The sequence below is a fragment of the Miscanthus floridulus genome, chromosome 7 (assembly GCF_019320115.1).
Source record: "Miscanthus floridulus cultivar M001 chromosome 7, ASM1932011v1, whole genome shotgun sequence".
Taxonomy (NCBI): domain Eukaryota; kingdom Viridiplantae; phylum Streptophyta; class Magnoliopsida; order Poales; family Poaceae; genus Miscanthus; species Miscanthus floridulus.
Window position 1 is genome coordinate 59275362 of NC_089586.1, and position 19934 is coordinate 59295295.

The 19934-nt window shown below is 41.5% G+C and overlaps 1 non-coding gene across 1 annotated transcript; it reads right to left on the reverse strand.

Moving 5' to 3' along the window:
* Positions 1-18665: 18665 nt before the first annotated feature.
* LOC136468185 (small nucleolar RNA R71) lies at positions 18666-18774 on the reverse strand. The gene has a single exon (XR_010761721.1). It is a non-coding gene; the product is annotated as a small nucleolar RNA R71 (small nucleolar RNA).
* Positions 18775-19934: the final 1160 nt, after the last annotated feature.

Genomic DNA, 19934 nt, shown 5'->3' on the forward strand with positions numbered 1-19934 from the left:
AGCTGACAATCGGGAATAAAACTCTGCTCACCATGTTCTTTGTCATTGATGGAAAAGGCTCATACAGTTTACTCCTCAGTCATGACTGGATTCATGCCAACTGCTGTGTGCCATCAACCATGCATCAATGTTTGATGCAATGGCATGGGGATGATGTCAAGGTGGTTCGCGCTAATGAGTCTATGAATATCGCAACAGTCGATCTAGTGTTTTGGGAGCTAGGAGACTTCGAATGCCTTTCTGGCAAAACATGGGAAGGAGGCTTCATCAGGATTAATAATGAAGGCCAATAGCCGGTTCAAGCAATCGGCTCTGAGAGTTTGTTTTGATCAATAGTCATGGCGTTGCGTTGGTCATTGAGTTAAGGAAAATAAGCATTGAGTCTTGGAGATGGGTTTAGACCGACGCAAGTGAATGCTGAGTTAAAGTGTAAGTGCGATTTAGAGTTAATGGATTTCTTAAGAGAAGTTCTGTTTTGCTTAATAGGATGCTTGACTTGGATTGATCGATCGTTTGATCTTTGGAATGAAAAATGCATGAAGAAATGTTATCCTAACATCTGGACTTGATAGCCGATTCGTTTAGTCATCGGCTCCAATAGCCGATATTAGGAGGGTATCGCCTCTAGTTCAAAAAGTTAAAATCTTCAAAGATAGTAAAAGCCGATACGATATGTATCGCCTACAGAGCAAAAACAAAAAGAACAGGAAACATTCATAGTCACGTGCGAAGGCACCGCATTGGAACATATTCATGGAAAGAACAGGAGTCTTTTGTGCATCAGATTACCCTAAGTACAAACTAATCAAAGACCTTGTTCACTACATCTTGAGCGGATGTGATATCCACTATGGCCTCCGCTGCCATGATGAACTCTTCCAGCAGATCCTCATGTTCTTTAGGACCGTTGCCCGATGGGAAACCAATCTCCATGGTGTGGAGTTCGTACCTAGTCTGAACTTGTGCCATGGTCAGTGCCACTGCCGCACCATGACGGACACTGTGGAGGGCGATCTCCCAAACATGGGCTAGAACATCATGGAGACGAGCATTGGTAAGGGAACCACGGGCATTGATGGTGTCAATAGCCATGTTCGCCGCTAGTTGGAGAGACTCCAACTACATCGTTAGGGCTAATGATCATAGAAAAGGGGGAATTATCAAGATAAAGGCAGTGAGAAATTGGAATGGAGACATCCCTGAAGATCATCTTACCTGTTACCACAACATCAGACTCGGCCAGCCGTGCTCGAACGGCGCTGGCCTCCTCCTCAACCGCATGAAGAGCGGCCTGAGAAGCCCCAAGACGAATCTCGAGCTAGCCATTTTCTCGAGTCACCTCAGAGTAGTGGTTCTGAGCCGCCCTCCACTCTCAGAGGAAACGTCGAGCATCATCACCATTGTATGAATCGGAGGAATCCGATGATGAGGTCGGCGCGGAGGACACAGCATCAGAGGGTTCACTAGCCCTAGGAGGAGGACGAAGCCTATCATTCACAACAAACCTAGAAACAAGAGTTCACCCCTATGAATAGAATGTTACAAATCGTCGCTGTAAGCAGAAGGCACCAATCTCACCTCATGCGTCGGAGGCACTGGCTCACTGGCATGTTCTCCTCCAGAGTCTCCTCCGCCGTGTGTTTGCCGCGGTTGTCCTCCCCGGCCATGAAGCTACTTGGATCTATTGGAAAGGGAGAAAACTGATACAAGGTTGCAAAGGCAGAGAAGTACAAAGGATTAGGAGCAGTTGCAAGCATAGATGTGTTTGAGGCTAGAGCCCTCGGCTGGTATTTGAAGCCATGGAGCGAAGAGACGGATGCCTCGGGGGAGTACAAAAGGCAACCGCAATAAATAGAAGGCGAAGCGACGCCTCGCTAAAACCAAGAAATATGTGGCGTCAGGCGACTGAAGGCAGAAGCTTGAGAGGTTCTCTCAATAAAAGCCACATTTCTAGATTCAATTAAGATCAAGATCATAAATCTAGAATCGGCTATTTCCAATCGGCTCTTCGGCCGAAGGAAATACGACAAGGCAAATATAGTTATCGTACACAAAATATATATGTCGACCTACGGATTACATGTTCAGAACATCCTAAATGATTTTTAGTATTGCAAGCCAGACAGCATTAGCCTCTACAACCTTGCGCTCGTGTTCTTCAGCTATTCCAGGGGCATTCTCAAGGCTGCTTCGGATGGTTCTACTTTCTTTCACTTTGGCCAACAGTTCCTATTTCTTCTATTTGATGGCATCAGGTATTTGAGCCAGAGTAGACTTATGATGATCAATGGCGGCCTTCACATTTTCTAGCTCCCTCTCAAGCTCTGCACGTTTGGCTTCCAACTGGGACAACTCTAGATCAGTCCCAAGGGAAGAGTTCTTCAGAGCATCAATCGACTGTGTCAGCTCTTTGACCTCTTGCCTGTTGGAGTCCCTTTTAGCCAGCAAAGCTTCATGGTTGGACAAGTTCCTCTAGATTGTTTTCACCTTCAAGGCCTGATCTTCTAAGATAGGCAAATATGATAAGACCTTAGAGAGAGCTGGGGATGGATCACCTTGAATAGCCAAGAAGACTCGCTGCATTGATTCAGTATCCTAGACTAGATCGACTATGTTCTTCTCAAATATAGGCAGCATATCTTTTAGCCGATTTCTGGTCTCCTCTGGCAAGGATTCAGCAGAGGAGGTGGCTGACGATCTGATTTCATCTTCATCAAAATACTCCTCAAGATTGAAAGAACAACTCTGTGCTGGAGGATCGAGTGCCTGTATATAGGGGAAATCTTGATTAAGAGGTTTGAATCAGTTTGTTGCAAAATGGATGGTGAAAAACATGCAGTACCTTCTCTGTAGTAGCCTCTATCAGAAGGGGGGCAATAGCTAGTGATGCACCAATAGCATCTGGTTGAACTAGCTCTAGATTTTTGGCACTAATATCTGCAATGGCAAGAGGAGATTTTTATTCATGTTTGTTGCAGAGGAATAGGCCAAGCACATGATTTCCTTACCATCAGGTGTGTACCGAATTGGGGAATTGGTGGTATGAGTATCAACAATGGGACTGTTCCTAGAGTTAATGGGATCGTTGTCAATAGGTGAACTGCCAGGCCCTTGCTCTTGCACAGGTATTTCCTTAGAAGATGTCTAGCGTGACAAATGATTAAACAAAGGTTGGAAAGCCGGGCAAATCAAGAAGTTAAAAGGAAAGTACTCCAATGAATATCAAGGATAAAACTCACATTTTCTGCCATCATGAAAGCATCGGTTGCCTCTACTGAAATCAGCTTCTCCTGAGATGAAGGTTCGGTTGGTGATGAATCAAGTGCCTGAGATAGCTATCCTATGCCCAAAGTAGACTAAGATGCGATGCTCGATAACTGTGAAGAAAATGGGATAAAAAATTGAACATTAGTTTGAGGAAAGTGTGAATCGTTCACCTGAGCAGCTGATGGTCTCGTCCTACGAAGTCTTCTTCTAGTAGTGGCTTTCTGAATTGACCCTGGAACCACTTTGTGCTTAGGAGATTGACATGTCGTGATCATGGGAATAGCATGGGTTCTCATCAGCTTCTTCAAAGAAGGTGTGGTTGATCCCATCCTTGAAACTAGGCATGACGACTAGTAATCTATCGGATGCCCTCTCCATCCTGACTTGGAGGATCGAATTCAATATCCTAAAAGGGTCGGTTAGGACAGTTGGCAAGAAGATTCACCAAGTAATTTTTTTCTAAAAAGAGAATGAAGGGATTACCTCACTATCAGAAGCAAATTCCCTGTCTAGAGCTATACACAAAGGATATACCGGCCCATAGAAGAGATGAGAATGCCATTCTTGCCACTAGGAGTCAAAGAGATTGGAAGAAAAGCTGGCCCTAACCTAGTCATGCAAGGAAAAAGAGGGAAGGTCTGATCCCAATTGGAAGACTCTGGAAGTTTCTAGCATGTCACTGATGTCTTCCCTCGGCTTCAGGGTGTTCTTGAAGAACAGACAAGGGGGGAGTTGACCGAAGCCGAACTGACGGGCCACAAATGAAGGATTGTAAAACTCATAAGTTGGAGGATTGCCTAAGATGGAGGAGCCTTTAATCATTTTGCCACGACCATGATGAAATTTAGCTGGAAGAACACAGGGCTTAATAAAAGAATTGAAGATCGCAGCCGCTGTTTCGTCTGAACAGCCGGATTCGAATTGGAATCTGAAAGCAAAAGTTAGTTCATCCTCCTCATTATAAGGTAGCCAAGTCAGGACAGCCACATCAAACCCTCTATAAAATTTTTTGAAGAGGTGGCCAGCATCGAAGTTAATTATTATGGTCGATGCAGCCTCGCCATAGTTCGTACACCGTCGGGTTCTTTCTTCTTTGCCTCTATATTCCTCACCAAAATTAGAGGAGGGAAAGCTCAAGTCTCTGAGGTTAGGTTTTATAGTCTTGTGCATGTACAAATTGAGCCACAATTATATCAGCCACCAAGGACCATTGATAGTCTGTATCAGCTCATTCTTCAGCAATTGGGTAGTCACCTGGTACATCAGATGATAAGCAGCTCCTGGCAGATATTTTCTGAGAGGGATATTCTTGCCTAATGCTAGGTGCTCCGCCATGAGTTTGTGGTTATAGGTTGGACCACAGGATGACCCATAGAAAATAAATCTCTCCAGCCACATGTTTAGGAAGGCCACGTATTCCCTTTCACTGACGGCTGATCCATCTTCAATATGATTTAGAATGTAACGTGCCCATCCAGTACAGTCTGCAATCTTGGCCAATCTCTTGGAACCGACACTCAAATACTCATAAGGTTGCACCAATCTAGTAATCCTAAGGCCGGTCAACATGTATACATCGGCTAGAGTGATGGTCATTGGGCCGTGACCAAAAATGAAAGCATTCAGGGCATTAGACCAGAAGTAAGAAGCAGAGATCAAAAGTGAATCATTCCTCTCCATTTCGGACAACAAAAGTGTTAAGCATTGGTTCAGATCATAAAGCTCCCAGTCTCCACCCTTTTTTGTAGATACCCTACAGAACCAATCTCTCCATCCCTTAGGTGCGTTAGGCCAGTTTCTGAAGGAAGTTTTGTTCCAGGAGGATGAATCCACTACAGACTGTTTAAAGGGGATCTGGTTGGTTTCTTGGCGAATAAAATTGGATGGATCAGAATCACCCATAGGCCCAAGAAAGTAAGCATTAGGGATGGCAGCTGATGGAATCAAGATCTCGTTCCTCATTTCCTAGAAATTGGATAAAATAAATTCAAGAAGAAAGAAGATATGGGATGGCAGCCAATACTCAAAAAATGGAGACTTGGAGATATACCTCAGGGACGTGGTCGATGGTCACCACTGTGGTCAAAAATTGGTTTGGATCTGGCAAAGATTGCTTGGACAACATTTTGTTGGAACGGATGATCTGCTAGGGTTTGAGGCCTCGGCGATGACGGCGTCGGCTGTTTGAAGTTGGCTTAAGAAGAAAGGAGAAAGCGAACAGGATGAGTAAGTTGCAAGATATACTGTTGGGATGTTATATGGAACTCAGGCTAGGAAGTCAGGAGTCGCGCATATGTCTTGGATGGTGCAGTTGCAGCATGGTAAACCAGTGAACCAGAATTTTGGGATCAAATCATTTAAATCCTAAAATTGGGGGGCATGTGTTACACCAAAATTTGGGAGGAGAGCGTGGAAACTTGTAGGCTTCTAGACTTATGCCAATCAAGGAGTCGATAGAGTAAAGATTGATATCTGCTGGATCGAATACGACACTGGATCCATTCTCTTCGAATGACGTCAGCAGATAACGATGACAGGATATGATTGGCGCCAAGAAAATACATATCGAACTCTACAAAAGGGAAAGATTAGAGTTCAAGTTATCTTAAGATAGGAATATTTTTTCATACCAAATAATTGTATTGGGTCGAATTCGAGTAAGGTTCGTTTTTAGGCTCCGGGTATAAATACCAAACCCCGGCTATTGTAAAATCATCAACCAATCAAATACAAAGTCAATTAATTCTTTTGGCTTTGGCCACCCCTTAGGAGTAGGAGTAGAGTAGATCTCGGCGAGTTCTTCAGCGAGTATGGCTGCATCGATCCGGTCGACCTCCACTGCTTGTCTGTAAGTACCATCATGGTTTATACCTCTTTTCATATGGCTGCATCGATCCGGTCGACCCCCACTGCGACTCTGGTATAGGCTAGTTATTGACTCTTATCTAATTCAAGTATGGCCTGTGTGATTCTGCCTCACACCCCACTGCTTGAATTAGATCAAGGTCAAGTTATCGGCTCTACCTTAGCATGGCAGTCTTTGGTAGATTCATTAAGTTACCGATATTGCTTATTGCTTTCATTGTTTATCTTATTATAGCAATATCATTCTGCCCGATTGAGATTGATCTGGATCGGCCTTATATCTTATTTGACTCATCGTTTGCTAATTTAAAACTGATCTAATCTACATCTTAAGCGATGAGTTATGTTTTTATTGGTTGTTTTGCATCAATCTTAATCATGCATAGCGTGCGATTAAGGCATGTCCGATCTTGAGTAGATCTATTAGCTAATGAAAACCATTCCATGGTCCATCATCATGGCCTGTGGGATTCTACCTCTCACCCCACTATTGGCACCATGGAGCGGGGATCTTTAGTTTGTAGACCCGTTCCTAAGAAGGCATGACCTTAACTATGCGCTATGCCTGAATCGGCTATTTAGCCGATATCGAATGCTTTCATGAACAGTTCGTATTACGAGATCATTGAAGTAGAGATAAGTTAAAAGATATGTTAGCCCCATGATCTTGTTATTGTATTACGGCCTGCATGATTCTGTCTCATGCCCCACTAATATTAGTAATGAGTTAGGGTCATCGAGTCTATTGTTGTTTCTACGGCCTACATGATTCTGCCTCATGCCCCACTGGTCATGACGATAGATGAGATCTAACATGTTCATTAGATTTATCTTTATTAAATGGTTAAGTGATGTTAAATTGTTTCTTTATATAAAAAGGAGTTTGGTTACTTATAATCATTGGCTTAGTACAAACCGATCACCGTTGATACATTATTGCCATTGATTAATATTTGCTTAAATAACAATTATCTTGAATGATAACCGATTCTTCTTATATGACCCCATGAGCTTTAACCGATTCATTCTTGTAAATATGCTGGGATCGACTATTTAGTTGATCTCCTCTCATATCGGCTCTCAGAGCCACACATTCGAGACTGTCTGGTAACACCGGCACATTTCGCCCTTAATTACTGATGAGCTTTGTCTCCTTGTCAATTGCAGGGTCAAATTGACTAACACGTCTCGAGAGGATTGCATAGGATCGAGCACCCTTGCGCTGAAGCTAGGCGAATCTCCTCCATCGAGCGGACCCTTCCAACTTACTGCGTGTGTCCTCGGCACAGAGACAAAAATTTTTTGTCGACACGAACCAACGGGACGGTGCCTCTGGCGTTGATGAATCTCTCTAGTTGGGTAGACAAATCTAAGAAGATTCAAAGGGAAGGTGATCATAATCTTGAGTATGAAAATGAAAAGGGAGCAAAGGTCATGACAGATGTCTCACCCGTGATTTTGGCCTTGGCCTTAGCCAACCTATCCTCCACTAAATCGGCCTCGGGAGGTGATCGACGTCGAACCATGGCCAGAGCCGATTCTATGAGGGAAAGACATTCAGCGAGACTCTAGCCATGCCTATTGATGGAAGCAAGCAGATCGTCGTTGTCAATCCACCTCCTTTGATAACAAGGGAGCTGGTGACAAGCTGTTAAAGAAGAGGACCCTAAAGGCCAAACGGAGTCGGTCCTATTCCCCAAGGCAGTGGGGACACCACGAGTTGTACCCTCCTAACGATAAAGGCGCAGATGCAATGATGCAGGTGCATTGAGGGCCTCCTCAGTGAAATTCTTTCTATTCTCCATGATCTCAAGCCTACGAAGAGGCAGTAACTATACTAAGGACGCGGAAGGTTTGAGGTGAAGCGAGTTGTTTTTCGATCCCCAGCTATGGCCGGTATATATAGCCTAGGAAGGTAGAGAGATAGATCTCGCCAACGGTGTGAAAATGAAATCAGATATAGAAAAGGATCGATGTTCTGAGAATTCAGGGAATAGATAACGAAGAAATAATAGATTCAAACTTATTGCTCTCCCAAGTTACAGAATGCCAAGGGATAGATGCAAAAGATTTACATTGGCCAGCAATCAAGCCACCAAGGCCTCTTTGGATTGAAGGAAGTTCGAATTCCCAAGGGCCGAAGGTCATCATAAACCAAGCCACATTGGCTCATTAATAAAATTGCGATAGGGAAGGAAAAGGCCACTTGTCTAACAAATGCCCAACTGATTTCTCGAAGCCGCTGGAAAGAAGCTTGTGGCTTTCCTAGTGGGCATTTGATTAAGCAAACAAGGGGAAAGTGTCCATGCATTTTAGCCTTTCCAAACACTAGAACAGCTCTACAAGCATGGAGAGAAGACCTAGTCAATATCACAAGAATTCTTCTAACTGCAGTAGCTGATTCTCTTGCTCAACAAGGTGCTAAGAAGGGAGACACAATCGCCCTATGCACAAGAATTCTTCTAGCCACTCAGATCTTCATAGAAAAAGGATAGACCATGGAGGGTCCAGCGGAGTTGAGAGCACTTGAGGAGGTAGGTAGAGGAGAAACATGGCTAAATTGTTGAGTTGCTCTCGTCAAGGTTGGATAGACAATTTATAGCTGGCCTAGAAGGATGAATTCAAGTGCCCGTGAAGCAGTGATGCTCTCGTAAAAGTTTTTGAAGCATGGGCTCATGAGCTAGCATAGACGGCGACAAACAGTAGACCCTAGATCAAGATTCTCTACCCGTGACTATGGACCTATCGGGGATACAGATGTGATAATTTTGGAATAAAATTACTTTTATCCCAAAATTGGGATCATGTGTTTACACCAAAATTTGGAAAGAGAGTCGTAGGGACTCAAAAGCTCCTAGGATCATATCATCAAGGAATCAATTACACGCAGATTGGAACCAGCTGATTCAGATGCAAAAACTAGAATCGACTTTCTTTAGATAGCGCTAGCGGATAACGACAAAGGCTACGTTCGGCGCCAAGACGAGACATGTTGGACTCTACAAAAAGGGAAAGATTAGAGTCCAAGTTATCTTAAATTAGGAATGTTTTCTCTTGGGTAAAAAATTGTGATAAGACATGCTTAGACAGGAGTCATACACAGGTCCCGGGTATAAATATCAAAGCCCGGCTATTGTAAGGACAACAATCAATCCAATATACAAGTTATTTACTTTTTTGGCTCTGGCCACCCCTTAGAAGTAGGAGTAGAGTAGATCTCGGTGAGTTCTTTAGCAAGTACGGATGCATCGATTTGGTCGACCTCCACTGCTTGTGGTAAGTACCGTCATGGCTTATACCTCTATTCGTACGACTGCATCGATCCGGTCGACCTCCACTATGACTCTGGTATAAGTTAGTTATCGATTCTTGCCTAGTTCAAGTATGGCTGCATCGATCCGGTCGACCCCCACTACATGAACTAGATCAAGGTCAAGTTATCGGCTCTACCTTAGAATGACAGTCTTTGGTAGATTCATTAAGTTACCGATATTGCTTATTGCCTTCATTATTTATCTAAATTACAACAATATCATTCTACCCGATTGGGATTGATCTAGATCGTCCTTATATCTTATTTAGCTCATCGTTTATTAATATGAAACTGATCAAATCTATACATTAAATGATGAGTTATGTTTTATCGGCTGTTTTACGTCAATCTTGATCGTGCATAGTGTGTGGTTAAAGCATGTTGCGTCTTGAGTAGATTTATTGGCTAGCGAGAACCGTTCCATGGCCCGTTATCATGGCCTATGTGATTTTGCCTCACACCCCACTGTTAGTACCATGGAGTGGGGATCATTATTTGATAGATCTATTCCTAATAAGGCATGACTTTAACTATGCGCTATGCCAGAATCGGCTGTTTAGCCAATATCGAGTGCTTTCATGAACAGTTCGCATTAGGAGACCATTGAAGTAAAAATAGGTTGAAAGACATGTTAGCCCCATGATCTTATTATTGTATTATGGCATGCATGATTTTGCCTCATGCCCCACTGATATTAGTAATGAGTTAGGGTCATCGAGTCTATTGTTATTTCTACGGCCTGCATGATTTTGCCTCATGCCCCACTGGTCCTAGCGACAGATGAGATCTAACATGTTTATTAGATTTACCTTTATTAAACGGTTAAGTGGTGTTGAATTGTTTCTTTATATAAAAAGGGGTTCGGTTACTTATAATCATTGGCTTGGCATAAACCAATCATTGTTGACATCTTATTGCCATTGATTACTATTTGTTCAAATAACGACATTTATCCTGAATGATAACCGATTCTTCTTATGCAACCTAATGAGCTTTAACCGATTTATTCTCATGAATATGCTGGAATCGACTATTTAGTCAATCTCCTTTCATATCGGCTCTCAGAGCCACATATTCAGGACTGTCTGGCAACACCAGCAGGTTCTGCCCTTAATTACTGATGAACTTTCTCTCCTTGTCAATTACAGGGTCAAATTGGCTGGCACGTCTTGGGAGGAGTGCGTAGGATCAACAACCCCTGCACTGAAGCTAGGCGGATCTACAGCTCCATCGAGCAGACCCTTCCGGCTTGCTGTGTGTGTCCTCGGCACGGGACGAAAATTCTGTGTCGACAAAGGCAAAATTCAAATCAAGTAGAAATTTGGATTCAAATCAAACCATTCAAAAATCATTATGCAGCAGCATGAATGCATACACATGATTGTGAACCTACATTTGATTTTAATTTAATAAAATTTATTATTTTTCCCTAACTCAAATTCCCACAAAATGCATAATTACTCATTTTCTCCTATTTCAAAAATATGCAAATGTTAGGGTGTTACACTAATGTTCCACACACATGCACATCTTGATTTGATTGTATGACATCTTTCTCCTAGATCCATTTTTTGACTTAGCAAAATACACAATGCAAGTATGCCTTCATACTTTTTCCTACCCAAGCTCCATATAAGCTTTTTAGAAGTAGGAAAAAATGGCATTGCTATGATATGCCTTGGTGAGGAACCAAACACCATTGAGTGATTTGAGAGTACCATTCGAGGAGTACATGTGAACTATGTTTTATTTCAAAAGGTTACAAAAACTCCAAGTGACTAAGATGTGAAAATGGGAAGAGATAACTTTGTTTCAGAGCCATTCCATTTCTCAACCACTCAAGGAGATATGATAGACACACCACATATCCCACAAGTACGAGGTATATTTTTGGAATAAGTGTTATGCTAGTCTCATATCTTGAACTGCCATGTTTATGTTTACTTTATCCTAACCTTTGCTCAGGGCAAGCAAACATCTAAGTGTGGGGGACCTTGCTGTCGGTCTTTAACTCAAATATTTTTCCCACCAAAGTGCATTAAAATGACAACATTTCAAGCTACATCATAACAAAATATTATTTTATCTAACAAGTTCCATGAGTTTTGTTCCCTCATTTGTTTTGCAGAACATAAACATAAATGCATAGAAAATTTCACCGAAAGGCGCTTTTCAATGCTGATTTGCGCAAAGGAACAATAAAGACACCTATCAACTCAACTCATTCGGACAAAAAACCCACCGAGGAGCAAACCATGTCTAGCCCATAGCCCACCATGCGAAGGTGGTGGTGAGGGGGATTGGTCAGGGGGTGGCTAACCCCTAGGGTCGCCCGACCCCCCACCAGTGCCTCTCGGCCACCCCTTCGACTAGCGGTGGCATGGGGGCATGCAAGAGGCGGTGGAGCATGTACTCACACCAAAAATAGTTCTCCACACCGTCTTCAAGCTTGTATAAATAGAGGGGGAGAGCCTCCTCTCAAACACACACCTACCTTGAGCTTCATCTTCACACATTTTATAGTAGCGTCCCTCTAGGTGCTTCACACCTTGTTGTAATAGATAAAAAGAGGAAGAGAGGAGAGGAATAGAGTGAAGGAGGAGCCAGGTTTGTCGGGTCCTCCTCAACTTTGTACCTCTACAGAGCTAACTCGACTTGAGTAATATCCAAGTTTTCTTTTGGCATTTTCAAGCATACTACTTAACTAAGTTTAGTTGTTGGTTTGCTTACTTACGGGAACTCCGCTCGACCGAGTGCTCTAGTCTAAGAATTCAGTCGAGAGTAGTAATTGTTAGTGTAGATGTGGTGTCTATGCTAGTGTTTACCTGAGTTTGAGCCTAGTCCCACTCATAGTTGTGGTAGCCCCAAAGGTGACAGCTCTGACCAGGCCTTTGTAATCCACCATGTTTGGATTAGTGTTTTCTTAGAGCCTTTTGGTAGCCTGACCCTGATCACCCCTTCCTAGTCTTTTCGAGGATCGGAAAGGTACTGTTGCTCCGAAGTAAGTGAGTTTAGTAATTAAGCTTGAACCTTGGTTATCTAGTTATCTTGGGAAAACCTTAGGAAACCCCTCTCTACCCACAAAAACACATTATCCTTGGACGACCTTGATCCTTTCTAGTACACTTCACGTTTCCCGTGGAAATCGGTACCTAGGAATACTCCGGGTGAAAGCTACAACAGTATCCGTGCGCTTGCGGATTTATCTGTTTGTGTTAACAAATACCAACAATGCAAAACGAACATCAAGAGTAGAGATTAGACAAGATACCAAAGTTAGAAGGGCTATAGGTTGGGGGCATGTTTTCTATATGAACCCATTATTCACAAGAGACAAGGTGAGTTAAACAATAGCTTAACCAAATTTAATTAAGCACAAGGAGATAGTGAAACTAGTAGCTAAATTATACTTCCATTAAAGTATTTGGTGAAATATTTCATATTTTAGTTTTCCCTTATCTCTAACTACCTATGACCTCATCTTTTAGTTAAGCTTCCAATGCTTCATGTGTTCCCATGTTAAGCTATTCCTTGAACGCGTGGCTAAAGTGTGTGACAGAGAACCATGGGCTCCGATACCCGCTCTGTAGGGACCAACCACGTTAATTCACCTAAATGTAGTGTCACCCACTTGACCAACTGTTGGCATTTCTTAGCACAATCACCAAGTATGGAGATAGAATCCATTCCTAGCAACGGCACTAGAAATGCATGTTCATATTTCTTAGCACCATCACTAAGATTTGGATAAATCTTAGCAACGCCGCCAAGGAACACCAATACGATAGTTTTTTACAATTACATAAATAATATCTGCAAGCGCATGGATCTATCATTATAGCATTTCACCCATAAGTATTTAGGGTATTGTTATTTATATTTTCCCAAAGGAAGGCATGGTGTAAAGAGTCTAGCATGGATATGAACAAGACTACATAATTGCATAGTGAACCAATAGTCAATGACAGGGGTAAACATGGTATTTTAAGGATAGTGGACACACATCTAGGCCAACCTCAAGGATAAAAGGAAAACAAAAGAATAAAAGAATGTTCCTAAGTGCAGCAGGAATAGTCTAATATAGCTATGCAAAGAACAGTTGATGATCATACAAGTTACATGGTTAGAACTAGACCTAAGTGTAAGATGGATGGGCAGATCTCCGAGCACTGGTCTACCAGCAAAAGCGAGAGACTTTAAGACTCCTATAAGGAAACTATCCATGTCCCCCCAAGATTCTGACCCTACAAATCGACAAGCATAGGACATGGGCAACCTTGAAGGAACGATGAACTGCCACCTTAACTTAGCTCTACTTCTAATCATACAAGTTATATGAATGATTAAGAAAAAAGTTCTACATATTAAGCTCATAACATATAAACTACATGCCAGTTCATATGTTAAGATTATAACACGTAGACTATACTCTAATTCAATAACACAACTATATGGATAAAATGAGAGCAAGACTTTGGAAGAATTCTTCATATTATTCATACCCAAGATCCTTTCTTCCAAGGAGCCAAGCTCTCCTAGATAGCTCTTGCCTTGCTCACAAATACTACCAAAAAGTGTAAAAGTATAAGAGGTGGAAGTGAGGTAGAGGCTCCAAATGAGGTGTGTGTTGAAGCAGAGCTCCACCCATGCTTTTATACTAGAGTAAGGTTGGTTTGGTGCTAATAAAATAGGAAACTAGCCTAAACCAACCAAGCATGCCACCATGCAACCGCCAGAGCAAGGTGGGCCTGAGAGGCGGTGGTAGGGGTGCGGGCGCACCCCTAGTGCGGCCGCACCAGGGCTAGCCCCACTAGCCGCCGCCTTGCTCTGGTGGACTCCTGGCTAGGCCTGGACCTCCTCTATGTTGGTGCTCAGCCAAGATTTGGCATGTAGGTGGGCCTTCTCCTTTTATTCCATTGCATATTTCTGCTTTACACTTTTCATATTGCGCCTTTTGTCTTGTTTTCCACTTTTATTCAAATGTATGTCCTAGAAAACATGATTCTTCCGATACAAGTGGAACTACGTCAATAACAAATGCATGTGTTAAAAGTTTGTTTATTTCTCCTAGTTTGGATATTAATTGGCAGTCAGATATGGTCATTAAGGACCGCCAATAAATCCCCCAAGCTTAACCTTTGCTCGTCCTGAGCAAATAGCTAAGTACTTGGTTGTTGATCAGGAGTTGCTACTATGCTGAATATATTTCATAAGTACCATGCCTATAACAAAGTATTCTTCCAAAATTTAAAAAGTTGGTATTTTTATCCACCCTTTACCTTGATCCCTATGGGGCTTATAGCTTTTCAAAGTCCTTGGTTGGTTGCAAGATAGAATGGTTATAACAGAATCGCCAATCATTCATTCTTCGATCAACTATCTATCTGGAGGTTTTATGAATTTTTGCAAAGAAAATATAAGTTCCTCAAATGATTCACTCGATCACTCCATGTGTATGAAAAACCTCACCAAGGCATTTGATGTTTTGCCTTCTTTTCATCCTACTACTAAAAGCTTTTTGGTGGAGTTTTGGGTAGGTATGAAGTTGAGGCATACTTGCATCACATATTTTGCTAAGTCAAAAATCAGACCTCAAGGAGATGCAAGTCACACACTTGATCAAGACGTGCAAGTGTGTGGAATTTTTATAACTTTCTAATTCTAAAATATTTTTGGTACTCCTTTGAATCATGAATCTCCTATTTTTTGGATGAATGCCTTTTATTTGAAAGTATGGGCTATCTTTATTTCTTTCTTTTCTTTTTCCTCATGTTCTTTGGCATGCATTTTTTCCTCTCATGCCTTTTGGCATGGATAATTTTATTTTCTCTCTCTTTTTTTAGCATAGCCCATATTTTCTTTTGGCACAATAAACTTTAGAGAGAGATAGACTCACAAAACATGGATGGAGTAATTATTTGGTGGACGGAAATAGTATGTTTTTGCGTAACTCTTAGTGTAAGAGTTAGCGGTTTATTTGTGGGTGTACGTGAATCTTGATCATGGGTGCATGATGAGAATCTCAACATAGGTCACAACAATTTGACAAAGTTCAATCCAATAACAAGTAGCATATGACTAAGGTTTTATATTTGAATATTGTCATATGGCTTTGGTAGGTATTCATAATCATTAAGGAACTTTGAATTTTAGCATTTTTTAAATTGAAAACTCTAGATGTGTAGTTTCTCTTAGAATAAAATCATAGCAAATTCTATTTGTACCATATCGTAACTCACAACAACTTAGAAAAAGATCATGTATTTGCAACCCATAAATTTTCAAGTTTTTATAATGAGACATTTTTAGCCAATAAACTTAAACCTTAAGGAATACTAAGTTACAGTCTAGGCACAGATGAATTATAGATAGAGCAACTATTTATCATTTTAACTTAGGAGAAACTAAACATTCTTTAAAACACATATGAGAGTGGAATTCATATTTTTGTTGTTTTTATCATATTTCATTTTTTTGTATTTTTAATTTTTTGTTTTTTTAAATGCTAATAATTAAATAAATGGGAAAACATAAAAGATACAAGGTACCTCTACGGGGGTCCTCCCCCAAGCTAGCTCAAGGCCTATGGTCCAGGATTGTATCCATGGACCTCCATTAGGCCACCTTTGCATCGTGTTGTTGTTCCAGCAGCGTGTTCATTTGCGCCATCTTTTGCTGCTGCTGAAGCTGCCACTGGGTTGTATCCAGCACATGAGTGTTAAGTGTATTTTGGACTTCACCTGTGCGCATCTCCCATCCTACAAGTTGGGCATTGACATCTTCCCAATCTTGATGGTCTGAAATAGACTGTCATAGATGGACAGGTGGTGGTAGCCTCTCAGAGTCGGAGGAGTGAGCTTGGTGCCATGCAGCATCGTCAACCTCCTACCATTTCAACCCTCCTACTTCATGTTGTTGAGTAGTGTGATCCCAACCAGGGTGGTATGTGGGTGTGAACCCTTGTACTTGCCTAGTTGGCAACTGTTGATGGTAGTTAACAACCATTATAAACCGTCAATATAACTTGTATAAGGGCAAAAAATAATCACCAACATAGGTTTAGGGGTTTAAACTAACAAATTCCATAAGCTTTGGTGAATCTGTGTTTTTAGCAAGGTTTATCTAGAAAACTATCAAGGTAGACCTAAATGTTAGAATTAATCACGCTTATGTATGATGAAAACAACTCCAGAAGGTTCCAGAGGACACCATAGGGCAACACACCGAAGCAGAGGGCAAGTGGCTGCCAAGTGGGGCCAACTAGCCCCACCTACAGGCTGGCCAGCCCCCTGGGCCCACCTATCACCCCTCCTTCCTACGTCGGTTATGCTCCACCTTAGGGTTTGCATCTACGCCGTTCTTTCAAATCAGTTTGATCCGAGGGCTCAGGATTGATGCTCCCCCTATATATATTAGTCCCTACCACTCCCAAGGCATCATCCATCATTCAAGCAGTCATTCAATCAAGAGATCAAACCTTGATCATCCTCAGAGCTTCACCATATTCTAGGGCATAGCTAGCTAGGCTAGATCTAGGAGGCAATCTTCACTTGGATTTCTGATCTTGTCAAGAGCGTGGCTTGGTATAGCCCCTTATATCCTCTTTTGTATCTTTCATTATTCATATGTTTGCTACAATTGATTCGACATTGTTCTTAATATTATTCATGTTCATAGTTATCATATTCACTATCTACTTTGATTATATGCTTAATATAGCTAGATTATCATCATGTTCAAGCATAAGTTCGTATAGCGCTGGCTCCAAAGTACAAGGGGTGAGTGGTCGACATTGTGTAAGCGTGGTGCTTATATGTTGTTTGCCTACGAATGCACCCTATATTTCGGGCCATGTGATAGAACGCGAATGTGACACTCCCGTTGAGTCCTTTGTAGTCCACTCCCCGAATATAGGTCAAGTAGGATCTAGTTACGACAGAAATAATGCTTTGTTATTAATCTTCCTTAGTAATATCCCTTATGTGTAGATATGAAGTTGATCTTAGCCATGATTATTAAGTGTAATTGCACTAATCAACATATGCTTTGACTTGTAATGAAGAATGACTTAGGAATTATTTCTCTAATATCTACTTAGTCATGCTAATGCCATAGAAAGGAGTACTTTGAGTGATCAATTATCATTTATCATTTACCATTCATATTACATTTATCTCTTGACTTACCCCTGTTGTGAGTAGAGTAATGGTTATGGTTTATTTCTCTATCATAAGTATAAGTTATCAACATATTCCTTTGCCCATCCTTCCTTATGGTAAAAATATAAATAACAATACCTAGAATACTCCCGGGTCAAATGCTACAATGGTATATTATCTGTGCACTTGCAGATCCCTTCATATACATATTTGCATTATTTCTAGTCACAATAAAATACTTAAGTACTTCTTAGTGTCATTCTAAAAAGTGACACTAGAAAGTATCAACAAGCATTTCTGGCATCATAGCTAGGGATGACAACTTAGCCAAAGTGGTGTTAAGAAATGTCAACAAACATTATGTGGCTACTTAAACAAGTGACAAGTTAATAAATACCAACAAGTATTTCTGGTGCCGTTGCCAGGGAAGGTAGCTAGGTAGAAGGAATATTGATAAACTTTTACTTATTGATGTGATCGAGAAAACCATATACCCCTGCTCAAACAGGCTTACCCATGTGTTGTCTACTTTTGTATCTATGTAGGGTAATGTATGACCGGTTTTGACCTTCTAACAAACTACATTGAAAATCCAGAAGCACTAGTTAGGAGGACTGAGGCTAAACTTAAGAAAGTCTCAGCTTTAGAATCGGAATACAACCAGACAAGGCACAACTTAACACAAGTTTTCGAAGCTATGGCTAACAAGACTCTCCGTGAATTCTCTACTCCAACTACGTCCAACATCCGTACTGGACCAGTGATCAACATTAGAGACAATGCTTTTGAGCTCAAGCCAGCTCTTGTCAACATGGTGAAAGCTAGCTAGTTTTGTGGAAAGGCACATGAAGATGCGAGTGCTCATCTCCAACACTTCCTAGAGATTTGTAGTACTTTCACCATGAAGGGAGTTACCGGAGATGCCATTTTACTTCACCTCTTCCCATTCTCAATTTTGGGGAAAGCAAAGCAATGGTTCTACGCTAACAAACATAGAAATACTACATGGGAGAACTGCTCCACTGCCTTCCTAGCAAAGTTCTTTCCCACGTGCAAGACCAATGCTTTGCGTGGGAGAATTTCAAGTTTTCAGTAGCAACATGATGAATCTGTCCCTGAGGCATGGGAACGTTTCCAAGACTACATATCAGAATTTCCTCACCATGGGATGGAGGATTGGCTACTCATGCAGACTTTCTACCATGGGTTGACAAACAACACCCATGAGAATGTGGATGCCGCTGTTGGAGCTACATTTTTACCACTCACAATCGCACAAGCAACAGCTCTTGTAGAGAAGATGGCCTCCAACCAAGGTTGGAATGAAGAATGTCTTCAAACCCGCAAGAGAGGTGGAGGTATGCATCAACTCTAAGAGGTAGACATGTTGTCTGCCATCATGGATCTACCGATGAAGAGGCTCAAAGGCTGAGCCAATGAAAAGAAAGAAGTCACGCATATTCATGATTCTCGCATGACCTGTGAAGAATGTGGAAACACTAGGCATTCAGGGAACAACTGTCCTGAAACCCATGAGGATGTGAACTTCATCAACAATAATAACTATTATCCTCAACAAATCCAAGGATCGAACCAGCAATAGAGGCCCAACTACCAAGGTAATTGCCAAGGTAACTATCAAGGTAATAATTACAATAATTTCAATAATCAACCATCTTTGAGAGATTTAGTCTCTGGTTAAGCTAAAATTATGGAGGGCTTATCTAGAAAACTAGCTTCCAATGATAAAATCTTAGAAAATATAAGCAATAGAATGGATAGTTTCTCCTCAGCTATTAAAAACTAGCATAGTTTTAATAAAATGATAGAATCACAAATAGCTGAGCTGGCGGCTGTTGCTCCTTCAACTGACAAAGGTAAGATTCTAGGGCAGTCGAAAGTTCTCAAAACTACAAATCTTGTCGATATTCATAATGTTGCAGGATGCTACATAGAACAATCGATAGGAAGATGGGAGGATTATTCCTTGCCCGTCAAGAAAGGAGATCCAGGAAGACCTGTCATCCCCATAGCTATTGGACCTCCCATAATCCAAGAAGTTGTTTGTAAATTTGGAGCAAGTGTCAACATCATGCCAAAGGTAATCTATGATATGATTAATGGAGATACTTTGTTGTACACAAACATGTGTTTGCAGCTTACAAATCAGTCACTCTGCTAACCCAAGGGAATTCTTGAAGATATTTGTGTACGAGTTGGACAATCGTACGTTCCCATAGACTTTATGGTTTTAGAAAGAGGTGGAGATATAAGGGCGCACATTATCTTGGGCCGACCTTTCCTAAGCACCGCAAAAGCCATCATCTATA